This window comes from Nicotiana tomentosiformis, chromosome 6 (genome assembly GCF_000390325.3).
Source record: "Nicotiana tomentosiformis chromosome 6, ASM39032v3, whole genome shotgun sequence".
In the NCBI taxonomy this organism is placed as follows: domain Eukaryota; kingdom Viridiplantae; phylum Streptophyta; class Magnoliopsida; order Solanales; family Solanaceae; genus Nicotiana; species Nicotiana tomentosiformis.
The window spans coordinates 113,670,822-113,684,190 of record NC_090817.1 but is presented as its reverse complement, the minus strand read 5'-3'; the positions used below and the strand labels follow the sequence as shown (position 1 = coordinate 113,684,190).

General features: G+C 39.3%; 1 non-coding gene across 1 annotated transcript; it reads right to left on the bottom strand.

The window, feature by feature from the left end:
• Positions 1 to 7,577: 7,577 nt before the first annotated feature.
• Positions 7,578 to 7,682, bottom strand: LOC117276676 (small nucleolar RNA R71). The gene has a single exon (XR_004506946.1). It is a non-coding gene; the product is annotated as a small nucleolar RNA R71 (small nucleolar RNA).
• Positions 7,683 to 13,369: the final 5,687 nt, after the last annotated feature.

Below are 13,369 nucleotides of genomic sequence, written 5' to 3'. Positions count from 1 at the left end.
ATGCCACCATTACAACACCCACTTCTTTCTTCTTCGAGATACCTCCTGACTGCAAGGCTTTATTTATGGCTTGTAGTGCTTCGAAATTTGTCACCATTCCACTCTTGATCCCTTCTTCTATTCTTTCTCCCAACTTGATGATGTTAGAGAATTTATGGTTTTCAATAACCATCAGCCTTTCATAGTATTGAGGGTCTTGAGCTCTGACGAAGAATTTATTCATTTGTTCTTCTTCAAGTGCTGGCCTTACTTTCGCAGCCTCAGATCTCCATCGAGTAGCATACTCGCGAAAGGTTCCGTTGGTTTCTTCTTGAGATTTTGAATGTAGAAAATGTCTGGTGCATTTTCTGTGTTGAACCTGAATTGGTCCATGAAGTCAGATGCCATGCTCACCCAATTAACCCACTTCTTCGGGAAACTTGATTCTCCTATGTATGTTAATCTTGTAATCACATGAAACTTGATTCTCCTCTAACTCTCTCAATGTGTTTTATACCAATATCTATGATTTGGGATGGATACTTAGCATAATTTGGACCCTTAAGCTTTAAACCATCTAAGTTAGTGCCCTACTTTGACTTATTTGATAATATGCACCTTTGTATGTTAATCTTGTAATCACAGAAAACTTGATTCTCCTCTAACTCTCTCAAAACATTATGCTAAATGAACTTAAGAGGGTCTAAATTATTCAAGGGAAGCATATTCAAATAACATCTCTCAAAACTGGAAATTTTAGGTAAAAATCAAATGCTAAAGAGGTTCAGATCATAAGATAAGTTTAATGCTAGTAAAGTTACACACAAAGATGGTCTAAGAACATATTAGGTCATGAAATTCAGAGGCGTAAATATGTAGGACATAAACACAGAAGAATGAAATCGTTAAGCCAAGAGACTTACCAGTTATCAGTTGAATAAACAGACAACAAGAAAGAACAAATTCCACGGTACCCTGAATGTTAACAAAGAGCAAGAACCCAGATTCTTAGTGCGTCAGAGTTTCCAAGGGCTTCAAATGAACCCCGGGCAGTGCTCGCACCAAGAAAAGTTGAAAATTAAATTCTGGTTGCCTTGACTTTCAGCCGGCCAAGAACCAGAGTATAGAACAAGAGAATAAGAGAACAATAGAGTAATAGCTTAGATTTTTTAGTGAATCCGGGTAATTAAAAGTCTGTTTCAAAGGGGAAAGGGGAGGGGTTTATATAGTAGTAGAAGTCAAACAAACAAATCAAGGAAATACTGTAAAATCAACATAAATAATGAAATAATAACATGCAGAATCAGTAAAAGTCAGATTAGAGAAAAATTAGGTAAACCCTAGTTGATAGAAATCGAAAATTGGCCGGAGATCTTGGCTAATCGAACCCATATAGCCTTAATGTAAATGTATCTAAATGAAATATTGCCTGAATCCCAACGATTAGAACTGATTCCCTTTGATTTGAATATTTGTGCTTTGCCAAAAATAGTTCAAGTACTATGTAATACTACAAAGAGGTAACAAGTGGAGAAGGAATGTGGATATGGTAAGTAAATAACTGGTGAATCCCATGGCTTACGGGATTAGGAGAGGGATTGGTGAAGGGTGGCGATTAGGGCTCTTCAGAGAGAGGCGAGACAGAGAAATTTTAGAGGCGGCGGGTAGTGGGATTTGTCTCTAGGTTTGGGGTACTGTGAGTATAAGGAAAATGAGGGGAGTGTTGTGAGTCGTTGATCAATTTTGATCAACGGCTGAGATTTAAACAGGTTGGGTCGGGTTTTGGACTGGGTAGGTTCATTAGGTTGCTTGGGCTGCTGGGGTTATTGGGCCAAGGGTCTATTGGTCCGAAATTAATCCTAATTTTGGGCCAGATTTTAAAAATAGGAAATTAAGGGGAAATAATTTAATTAAATAATTAAATAAATTATAAAAAATGCTATTTATGCAAAGTAATATTTTAAAATAATAGTTGAAGATTATAAAAATATAATATATTATTTTGAACTTAAATAAAATGACAAATGTAATAAAATTATAAAATACAGGCTATTATTGCAAGATTGTGCAAATGGCCTAAAAATACTAATTTAATTATTAAAACAAATAGAGTAAAATATCTGAAGGAAGTATTATAGATGCAAAAATAATAATTTTAGGTAATTAAGTCATCACAAAATAATTGAAAGGGGTAATTAAAAAATATTCAAGTAATTTAAATATAGGAAAATCAATTTTAAAGCTCTGAAAATTATGAAAAATTATAGAAAAATGCTTGTATAGATTTGTAACTAAATAATGATGCCAAATGATGTTTTGAAAGTATATATACTATTCGAAAAAATATGAGGGCAAAATTAGGTATCAACAGGTATGTGTGAGACATCGGCTTTCCTAGTATCATGATAGGTGTCATCACGACATGTCGGGTTTTGGGTCGTGATATTAATTATTTTTGGAATCAAATCGATTCGCATGTCTATAAACTACATATAAATTCAACTGTACCGTTTTACGGATAAATACTTTTGTATAGGAATTTATTGGTTCTGCGTTTAATACAGTCAATGATCATCTAAGCCCAACTTTGAGAGTCAAAATGGCATTTATCACGACATGAGTTTGTGTATTTTGTCCATCCACGATATAAAGAGATGTCATAGTACGTCTAGTGATACTAGTCATGCATGTCTCGTGCAAGACTAATAGGTTCAGTGTGTCACGGGCCGACTTTCTTACGCTCGCCAGCGGCATCAATTCGCTCGTGCGGCACCCGCAGTTTCCCTTGCTGCGGGCCAACCTACTTCCTTTCTCAAGTTTTCAAGTACGATCATGTGCCTGTTGGTGGGACTCGCCCATGAAGCTCGCACCAACTTGTGCCGCCTGTAAGATGTCTAGGCACTTGGCCCTAGACATGTCGTGGAGCTTCATCTTAGGATCACAATCCATGCGCGCCCTGGGGGATTGGTTTAGGACATGTCTTGTCCCTCGCCCAAGACTGAGCATCGCTCCCGCGTGCACAGTCCAATCCTCAAGCTTGACACTCGCCTAGTGCATCCACAACTAGCTCGTGCCTCGCCCGAGTAAGGCAACCTAGTCCTTGGCCATTGTCATGCGCGTCTTTCGTGCCATGCCCATACATAGCCCTCGCGACACGCTTCCATCTCGAATAGTGCAGTGTCGCCCCACAACTGTACGTTTAGGCCAACGGACCCTTGCTTGCATGGTTGAACCTAAGCCATGCTCACAAGTCGACACATGATGCCCTTAAGATAGGTGCGTCAAGCATCCAATCGGCACGGAGGTCTCCTTCCAACATTCGGCAACCCGCGGGGCTGGCCGTCCCACACATCGAGCCTCTAGCTCCTACTTGATGCCCAACGCTAGCCCGAAGGCGTTACGCTGTCCATAGAGTTCCCAAACACGTATGGATACCTAGGACACTCCTTTGAGTTATCCAGGCAGGCCCTTGAGGTCGCCCCCAAGGTAGCTCGTTCGATACGGCTTGGTGGCAGCACGTATGGGGGAGGCAGGTCAGAGCTTTCATCACCTATATCCCCCTTATATATGTTTAAAATTAAAAAGCCCAAATTGCCCGAGTAGACAGATCTACGTCAGACAATCAGAAGATCCTTTTCTCACCAGTTCTTTGCCGAAGTCACAACCCCAATATGCGGGTTGTGACAAGTGGCTTCATTAACTTCTGTTCTTAATTCATTCCTTTTTAAATATTTTTTTCTCCTCATAAGTTTGTGTTTAATAAATTAACAAATTGAACCAAAAAAATTACTCCTAATAAGTTTGAACATTTGGTCCAACTGAACTTTAAAAGTTCGTCAATAAAGTGATAATTATTGAAAGTCATATAAGGAGACAGCAAGACAGTTACCCTCTGGCGGATTTATAGCACAAATTATGAGGCACGTGAACTCATGGTCTTATCGTCAAATTAGATATTTTATGTATATATTTTCTAAAATTAGTCTAATATTTATCTATTGGTACCCATGTCCAAAAAGATTGAATGATGCACTTGATTGAATATTATGTTATTTACCCTAAGAAACATGGATCAATTCTCACTTAATAAAAAAAATTTCTATTTTTTTTAGTAGTGTAACTCATGTTCAAGAAATTATAGATCCGTCTCTGCCTCGATCAATGTATTTGTCTCTTGAACAATTTCAGTTTCGAGTATAGTAATAATAAAATGTTCATCAAATAAGGTAAAACAGGTGCTTCATTTTCTGACTATTACTGGAGCTAGCATTCTTAAAATTTTTGTTTTGAGATTTTGTGGTAAGAAGCCTAGTCGAGACCGTTTCAATTGACATCGTTCTGTCTTCTAATGTGTAGGTTCCAATATCAACTTCACTACAAAAAACATTACAATTGTCTTAATGTTACTGCATGGTTATGTTGATGTGATGTGTACGCTGGCCCAAAACTTATTACACTATGATGTCCTTTCTATAATTTCCCTTTTTTAATGGACCACTAATTATTTGGTTTCCAGATTTATTCATTTTTTCTTTTGTTTTCCTTTTTGGTTTTTTGTCGAAGTACCCTTCATCTTCGTGTGCACCATTGTTAGTATATAGTCAAGAATCATGATTCTTTGATATCCATGCGGTTACTAAGTGAATGTGATTGAAATCTTTTTTGGTAAGAGGGAAACCGCGGCCGCTACAATTTCTGTCACAGTATCTGCCCTTCGGGTAAGCACTTTGTGCGCATTGGGTAAATATCCCCCTGTGTAATAGTCTGCAAACCACACAGGGGTTGTAAACCGCACTAGGCAAGCCCTGTGCGACAGGCTCAACCCAGAAGGCATTGAGGGGGGAATCGATCTCAGGTCATCCGTATGGATAACCGCCCTCCAAACTAACTGGGCAACCCCGAAGGGTTAATGTGATTGAAATCTTGTTATTTTCCAAACTGCCCCTAGACGTGGTTGGCACACAGCTAATATCATTTGCCAGGCGAACCCATATCTCATACATTTAACTATTTAGACAAACACTGAGAGAAAAATAAATGCAGGTCTAAAGGTATTATTAATAATTAAAGACGAAAAGTTATCAACCAATACCTTAGTCAATTGATGAAAAGACCAACAATCACTCAAATAATAAAACTCTAGCTCAAACCCAACATCAAGACCATGGAGCATCTAACAGAGTAACATGAGTATAACCGATGGACATGCAAACCCTACAGAGATGAAAATAACTAAAACAAACTAGATAAGACTGAAATGAATGCCTCCGCGAACAAGTGGCTCACCTCAACAATAAAATATGCTCGAACAAATTCGTCAGCCACTAGCTATATCTTCAGCAACAATATCTGCATAGACATGCAGGTAAGGAGTAAGTTATATGTAAATATAATCCAGTAAGATCCTCGACTCGTCACTTTGAATACCTCTAGAACAAGTATTAGAAAATACAAATACACCACAACAAGAACAATATAATAAATACAATAATACAATAACACAATATATAGGTATCAATAGAGTTAATAATAATTAACTAACAAGAACACACATATCTCAACCTACTACACACTAACAGCTTATCATAACTGCAGTGAAAGAAATTAACCAATACCTCTATAAGTCCACAACGGTACCACAATGCCTCAAATATGTAACAGAGCATACACAATACTCACTGAAGCATACACAATGCCTCAAATATATCAAGAAGCATACACAATGCTCGAGTGATATATGATATTTAGCTTAAAGTATATATATTTATATGTATATCGCCTCATGTTTTACTTTTATTTCATGGATTTAGGATGTAAAATGTGTTGATTTATATTAATTTGAGGTGTTTTACTGTGTAGGAATGATCCGGGAGCAATTGGGGGCGAAAGGTGTGAGATTAGAGCCAAAACAGACGAAAAAACAAAAAAGAGAATTTCCAGCGCCACAGCCAACGCCTAGCGCTACCTGTGGCGCCAGAAACAGTGTGCTCCAATTAACAGCGCCTAGCGCTGGGCTGGGCGCTGGTGGCATGAATCTTGTCCAATTTTGCCCGGGACAAGGTTATTTCGGCCCTAGACCTGCCCAACACGTATAAAAGCAAGACTAAGCTTTTTTTTTAGGGGGGAGGACAGACGCCACTTTGAAGGGGGAATACACACGAGAAACATCTCGGAGTGAAGATATCTCAATTTTCTTCATCTTTTCTTAGTATTTTCAATTATCCAAACACTTGTGAAATTGTTTGCTATTATCATGAGTGGCTAAACCCCATAGTTCTGGGGTTGTAATTTAGCCATGAATATTGTTGTTTAACGTTGACTTAACCTTGATTATAATTCACTAATATATGGTTGTTTCTTCAATTCTGTGACCAATTGCTTAATTGTCTAGCCAGCAGTTAGGTTCTATTTACTATATATGCTATGCTTGGGAAAGTCATGTTTAGATTAGAGAAGAATTGAAGAGAGCGTGATCTTAACTCTTAGGGGGCAGATTTGTAGTTAGGATATGAATATACCTAGTCACCGGGCTTAATTTAATATCGTAATCTTAATGCATTCTTGATAGATTGATTCCATAGGAATATAGGCATTAATCTATTTTGAATAGGCGAGTAGTACCTCGGGAGAAGGCTATGAGAGCAATTATCGATTAATTAGCAACTATGAGTAAATTGTATGAAAAGGAGAGTTAACTTGAACACAATAGGATTGGTGAATCGATCACAACCCTGGAATATTTGTCTCTACTGAATACACAACAACCATTTTACTGCTTGATAATTTAGTTACTATTTAGAAGTATAATTTAATATAATCACATTCTTGAACTCGAATTTTGCTTGACTGAATAACAATCTTGGTGAATCTAGTGGGCAGTTGGTATAAGTCTATATGGGTTCGACACTCGACTTATCATTTTATTACTTGTACGATCACGTATACTTGTATGTGCATTTGGGAGAAACAAGTTTTTGGCGTCGTTGCCGGGTACTTGAATATTGACTACTTTCTAGTTTTTGCTTTCTTTGTTTATTTCGTCAAGTCTACCGTTACTTGATTATTGCTCTGATCTCAGGAACTTTGATTGAATGCGCAGGGTTAGAAGCTAGGATCGACTTCAAGGCTTTGACCCCGAACTTGAGAGAATATTTCATAGAAGGTTGAGGGAAGCAAGGGACACGAATAATATTCAGGCACTTGTTCAATTTCCTGTGAACATGGCAGAGGAACATATGGCTGTTCAGGAGGTGGCAATGCCCAGCATTGCTACTGTCGCCTCAAGCATAGTGAAGCCTAGAATCACTGGGAATTTTGAGCTGAAACAGAGCATGATCCAGCTACTTCATGCGAATGGGTAGTTTATGGGTCTTCCACATGAGGATCCACAACAGCATATCTTGAACTTCTTGGAGATTATTGATAGTTATATCACTAACGTTGTCACTCCAGACTATGTGAGGCTCGCACTTTTTCCATTCTCTCTGTTGGGCGAAGCAAAGTGATGGTTGAAGGCAGAACTAGCTAATTCTATTACATCATGGAATGATTTGGCAAGGAAATTTCTGGCAAGGTTCTTCCCTTCAAGCAAAACTGCAAAGATCAGAAGTGAGATGGTTGCCTTCAAACAGAAAGCGGGAGAGTCTTTATACTCAACTTGGGAGAGGTTCAAGGGGCTACTCAAAGACTGTCCTCATCACAATCAGACAAACGAAGTGTTAGCTCACACTTTCATAGAAGGGCTACATCCTGAAACAAAAATTATGGTAGATGCTGCAGCTGGAGGTCAAGTATTAGAGAAACGCTTTGACGAGATATATGCATTATTGAACAAATTCTCCAAAAGCAATCCGGATTGGCAAGGAGAAATGGGCAGACACACGGTGCAAAAATCTGCAAAGGTTCTCGAGTTATATGTCGTCTCGGCATTATCAGCACAGATTTCTACATTGACCAACCAAATCAGTCAGATGACCATGGTTATTAACAGGCAACAAGCTCAACTAGTGCAACAGGTTCAAGTGTTTTGTGAAGTATGTGGAGAGGGTCACACGAGTGACTTATGCCCAGTTAATCCAGAGTCTGCATGCTTTGTGGGTAATGCAAATAGGAGCCAGACGAGCCAACATGGGAACACTTACAATCCCAACTGGAGGAACCACCCAAACTTCTCTTGGGGTGGAAATCAAGGTGCTCAAAATCAATACCGATCACAAGCACCTCAACGACAATATAAACCACCTCAGACTAAACAACAGACAATCTCAAAAAGTCACATTGAGGAAATGATGAAGAAATTGATGGCTGACCAGCAACCCCACACCGCAGAGATGATAAAGAAAGTGATGGTTGACCAGCAGGCCCAAGCCACAGCAATGAGAAATCTGGAGCGCCAAGTGGGACAACTGGCTAGTGCCCAAAATACTAGACCAGTTGGAGCTCTCCCAAGTGACACTGTAGCTAATCCTAAGGCATCCATTAATGTCGTGTCATTGAGGAATGGGAGACAATTTGAAGAAGTCCAGTCGAAAAAGAGAAAACATGTGACTTTTAATGAGAGGCCAGTCACTATAGAGTCAGAATCAAAAAAATCAAAGGAATGTGAGAAGCCAGCTGAAGAGGCGGTGGCTAAGCAACCTTCACAGTTGGTTGCGAGGCCACCACCTCCGTTCCCTCAAAGATTGCAGAAGGTGAAGGATAATGCCGCGTATAAAAAGTTTCTTGATATTTTGAAGCAGGTGCAAATTAATATTCCTTTGGTAGATATCTTGCAAGAAGTACCCAAATATGCAAAATACATCAAGGACATAGTGGCAAATACAAGAAGATTGGCCGAGTTCGAGACTGTGGCACTCACTGAGGAATGCAGCTCAAGAATTCAAAGCAAGATACCTCATAAATTGAAGGATCCGGGTAGTTTCACTATCCAAATCTCGATTGGTAAGCGTACAGTCGGGCGAGCCTTATGTGATCTTGGAGCGAGCATTAATTTGATGCTGCTATCTGTGTTTAGACAGTTGGGGTTGGGTGAGCCACGCCCAACAACGGTAATCTTACAGTTGGTTGATCGCTCCCTTGCTCATCTTGAAGGAGTGATTGAAGATGTGTTAGTTCAAGTGGGTTCTTTCATATTCCCTGTTGATTTCATTATCTTGGACTACGAGCCTGATCAGGAAGTCCCATTTATTTTAGGGCATCCATTTTTAGCCACGGACCGAGCTATTATTGATGTTTGCGAAGGAAATATTACGATGAGAGTAGGCGATCGAGTGGAGGTATTCAATGTATATAAAGCACTCAGATTGTCAGCCCACTATGAAGAGCTGTCCATGATTTCTGTGGTGGAAAGTGATGTTACATCATTAGTGCCTTATAGGAGTCCTATAGATCCTCTTGAACGAGCTTTGATTGGGGATGAAGAAGACAGTGAAGATGAAATGATGGAAGAAATTGAGAAAGTACTTTATATGTCCTGCAGTTATGTCCATGGGTTTGGAAAATTTGAGGAGTTGGACAGGCCTATTACTCTGACCCTGCCTAAGCCATCTATTGAAGAAGCTCCAAAGCTAGAACTTAAGCCCCTACCAGTGCATCTGCGCTATACTTATTTGGGAAATTCTGAGACATTGCCCGTGATTATCTCATCCAACTTGACTAACACACAAGAAGAAAAATTGTTCAGAGTCCTTCGCGAGCATAAAAAGCTATTGGGTGGACAATTGCTGACATCAATGGAATCTGTCCATCATTTTGCATGCATAAAATCTTCTTGGAAGATGGACACTGCCCTAGTGTTGAGCAGCAAAGGAGGTTAAATCCCATTATGAAAGAAGTCGTGAAGAAGGAAGTAATCAAGTTGCTCGATACAGGTATCATCTTTCTTATTTCTAACAGCAACTGGGTAAGCCCAGTTCAATGTGTGCACAAAAAGTGGGGGATGACTGTAATTAAGAATGAGAAAAATGAGCTAATTCCTACTCGCACTGTAACGGGGTAGAGAGTCTGCATTGATTATAGAAGGCTCAACAAAGAAACCCGCAAGGACCATTTTCCACTTCCATTCATTGACCAAATATTGGACAGATTAGCAAGGCATGAATATTATTGCTTCCTTGATGGTTATTCGGGATACAATCAGATTGTCATATGCCCAGAGGACCAGGAGAAGACCACTTTTACTTGTCCTTATGGCACTTTCGCCTTCAAGCGAATGCCGTTTGGTCTTTGTAATGCACCGGCTACGTTCCAGAGATGCATGATGACTATTTTCACTGATATGGTGGAAAGATTTATGAAAGTTTTTATGGATGATTTTTCAGTCTTTGGGTCTTCTTATGATGATTGTTTGAAGAATTTGAGCAAGGTATTAACCCGTTGTGAAGAAATAAATCTGGTATTGAATTGGAAGAAGTGTCACTTTATGGTGCAGGAAGGCATTGTTTTGGGTCACAGAGTGTCTAGGAGCGGCATCAAAGTTGATAAGGCGAAGGTGGAGGTAGTTGAAAAATTACCTCCACCTATTTCTGTGAAAGGTGTCCGGAGTTTCTTGGGACACGCGGGATTCTATCGACGCTTTATTAAAGATTTTTCTAAAATTACTACTCCTTTGTGGAGGTTGCTTGAAAAAGATATAACTTTCAATTTTGATGATGCCTGCCTTAAAGAATTTGAATAACTCAAAAAGAAATTGGTGGTTGCTCCCATTATTGTGGCACCAGATTTGTCCTTACCATTTGAACTTATGTATGATGCGAGTGACCATACTATTGGGGAAGTGCTAGGCCAGAGGAAAGACAATGTGTTTTATTCCATCTATTATGCGAGTAAGACTCTTGATGGCGCACAGCTGAATTACACCACCACTGAGAAGGAGTTGTTAGTTGTTATGTGGGCCTTTGAGAAATTTCGGGCATACTTGGTGGGAACAAAAGTCATAGTCCATACCGATCATATAGCAATCAGGTATTTATTTACGAAAAAAGAATCCAAGGCTAGATTGATGCGCTGGGTTTTGTTGCGGGAATTTGATGTAGAAATACGAGATCGAAAGGGCACAGAGAACCAAGTAGCTGACCATCTATCAAGACTGAAAAATCGCGACCACGTGGAGGAGGGTGGCCAAATTAAAGAAGTATTTTCTGATGAGAAACTTTTTTCTATCACCCAAGACCCTCCCCCATGGTATGCAGACTATGTGAATTATCTTGTGAGTGGGGTACTTCCTCCTGAAATTGAATCTGAAACTAGAAAGAGGTTTTTACATGATGTGAACTTCTACTATTGGGATGAACCATATTTGTACAAACAATGTGCTGATCAGTTAATGAGGAGATGCATTCCAGAAAAGGAGGCAGAATTAGTATTGTATGATTGTCATGCATCACCTTATGGGGGCCATCATGGAGGAGATAGAACGGCTGCAAAGGTATTACAATCTGGTTTCTTCTGACCAACTCTATTTAAGATTGCCAATGCATTTATTAAGAAGTGTGACCAATGTCAGAGAACAGAAAAAATCACTAGGAGACATGAGATGCCTTTGAATAACATCTTGGAGGTTGAGATTTTTGATGTATGGGGGATAGATTTTATGGGACCATTCCCATTATCCAGAGGAAACAAATACATTTTGCTAGCAGTTGACTACGTGTCAAAATGGGTAGAGGCGATCACATTGCCAACAAATGATGCCATGGTGGTAGCTGCGTTTGTGAAAAAGAACATATTTTCGAGATTTGGGACTCCACATGCATTGATAAGTGATAAAGGGACGCATTTTTGCAATCGATTGTTGAATAACCTTCTAGCTAAATATGGGGTCTGCCATAGAGTTGCGACAACGTATCATCCTCAAACGAGTGGACAAGATGAGGTATCGAACAGAGAAATAAAGCAAATTTTAGAGAAGGCGGTGAGTGTGAATAGGAAGGATTGGGCTGCGAAGTTAGATGATGCCTTGTGGGCATATAAAACTGCATACAAAATGCCAATTGGGTTGTCTCCATACAAGCTTGTTTATGGAAAGGCATGTCACTTGCATGTTGAACTTCAACACAAAGAATACTAAGCCATTAAAAAGTTGAATATGGACCTTGACGCCACGAGTGAGAAAAAACTCCTGCAGTTGAATGAATTAGATGAGTTCAGGTTGTACTCTTATGAAAATGCTAAGATATATAAAGAGAATAATAAAAGATGGCATGACAAGTGTATCAAACCACGTCACTTTGAGCCAGGACAACAGGTATTATTGTTCAATTCGAGACTAAGGCTATTTTCTGAGAAGTTAAAATCGAGATGGTCAAGCCCTTTTGAGGTGGTGTTTCACTCCTTATGGTGCAGTTGAGCTGCGAGCTTTAAATGGTGAAAGAAAATTTATGGTGAATGGACAAATAGTCAAGCACTATTGGGGAGGAATTATTGATCGTGAGAAGACCAAAGTTGTACTTGCTGATGAGTAAGCGAGGCCATGTGTCGTGTCGTGACGTTAAATCAGACGCTTGTTGGGAGGCAACCCAATTTTTATTGCTTTCATGGTTTAGCTTCTTAATTTTTTGTTAGAGTAGAGTAAAGTTGAATTTTCTTTGTAGGCATAGAAATTATAAGTAGAAGGGTGTAGGACATGTAAATTGGATATATAAAAGGCTCGGGGATCGGGATGTTATATTCAAAAAAAAAATCTTGAAAACAGCGCCTAGCGCTGCGTGGGGCGCTACAGGCAGAATGTGCAAGACCCCCCAGCGCCAGGCATAGCGCTGAGTACTCGGCTGAGGGGTATCTAGGTATATTTTTTATTATTATTATTTTATTTATTTTCGTTTTTGTTTACTAAATAACCCAAACCCATTTAACCCAACCCAAATACCCATCTACACTAACATTATAACTCGTCTTACTATCCATACCCATTCCCAGCTCAACTTAAATCATAATCCAATTAAACCCAAAAACCCAAATTCAAAATCAGAAAAATAAAAAAACAAATGCTCTCTCTCTCTCTCTCTGTTCTGCCGTGAATGTTTCTTCTCTTTTCTCAAGTTTTCTCAAGTTTGTCTCTTGCTATCATCCTAAACTATACAAGTTGTTCTTCCTCCTCTTCTTCTTTGTGTGTTTTAATTGATAGATAACAATGTACATCCCATCTCTCAAGTGCCCTACTCCTCAAATTTTCCCCTATGTAGTTCATAAGAAATTTTTATGGTGGGTGGTCCACACTGGTCGAAAATTATTTAGTTGTCTTGTATATGGAGTAGTAAACTAAAATTCCCTCTACTTCATTGAAATCTGGGAGGGCCAACATGTTCCACCATTGTTGAGATAGAATGCACACACTTTATGCTCACAAGGTGTTTGTTAAAATGCTTGAATGAAGATTTTGGTGTACCGGTGA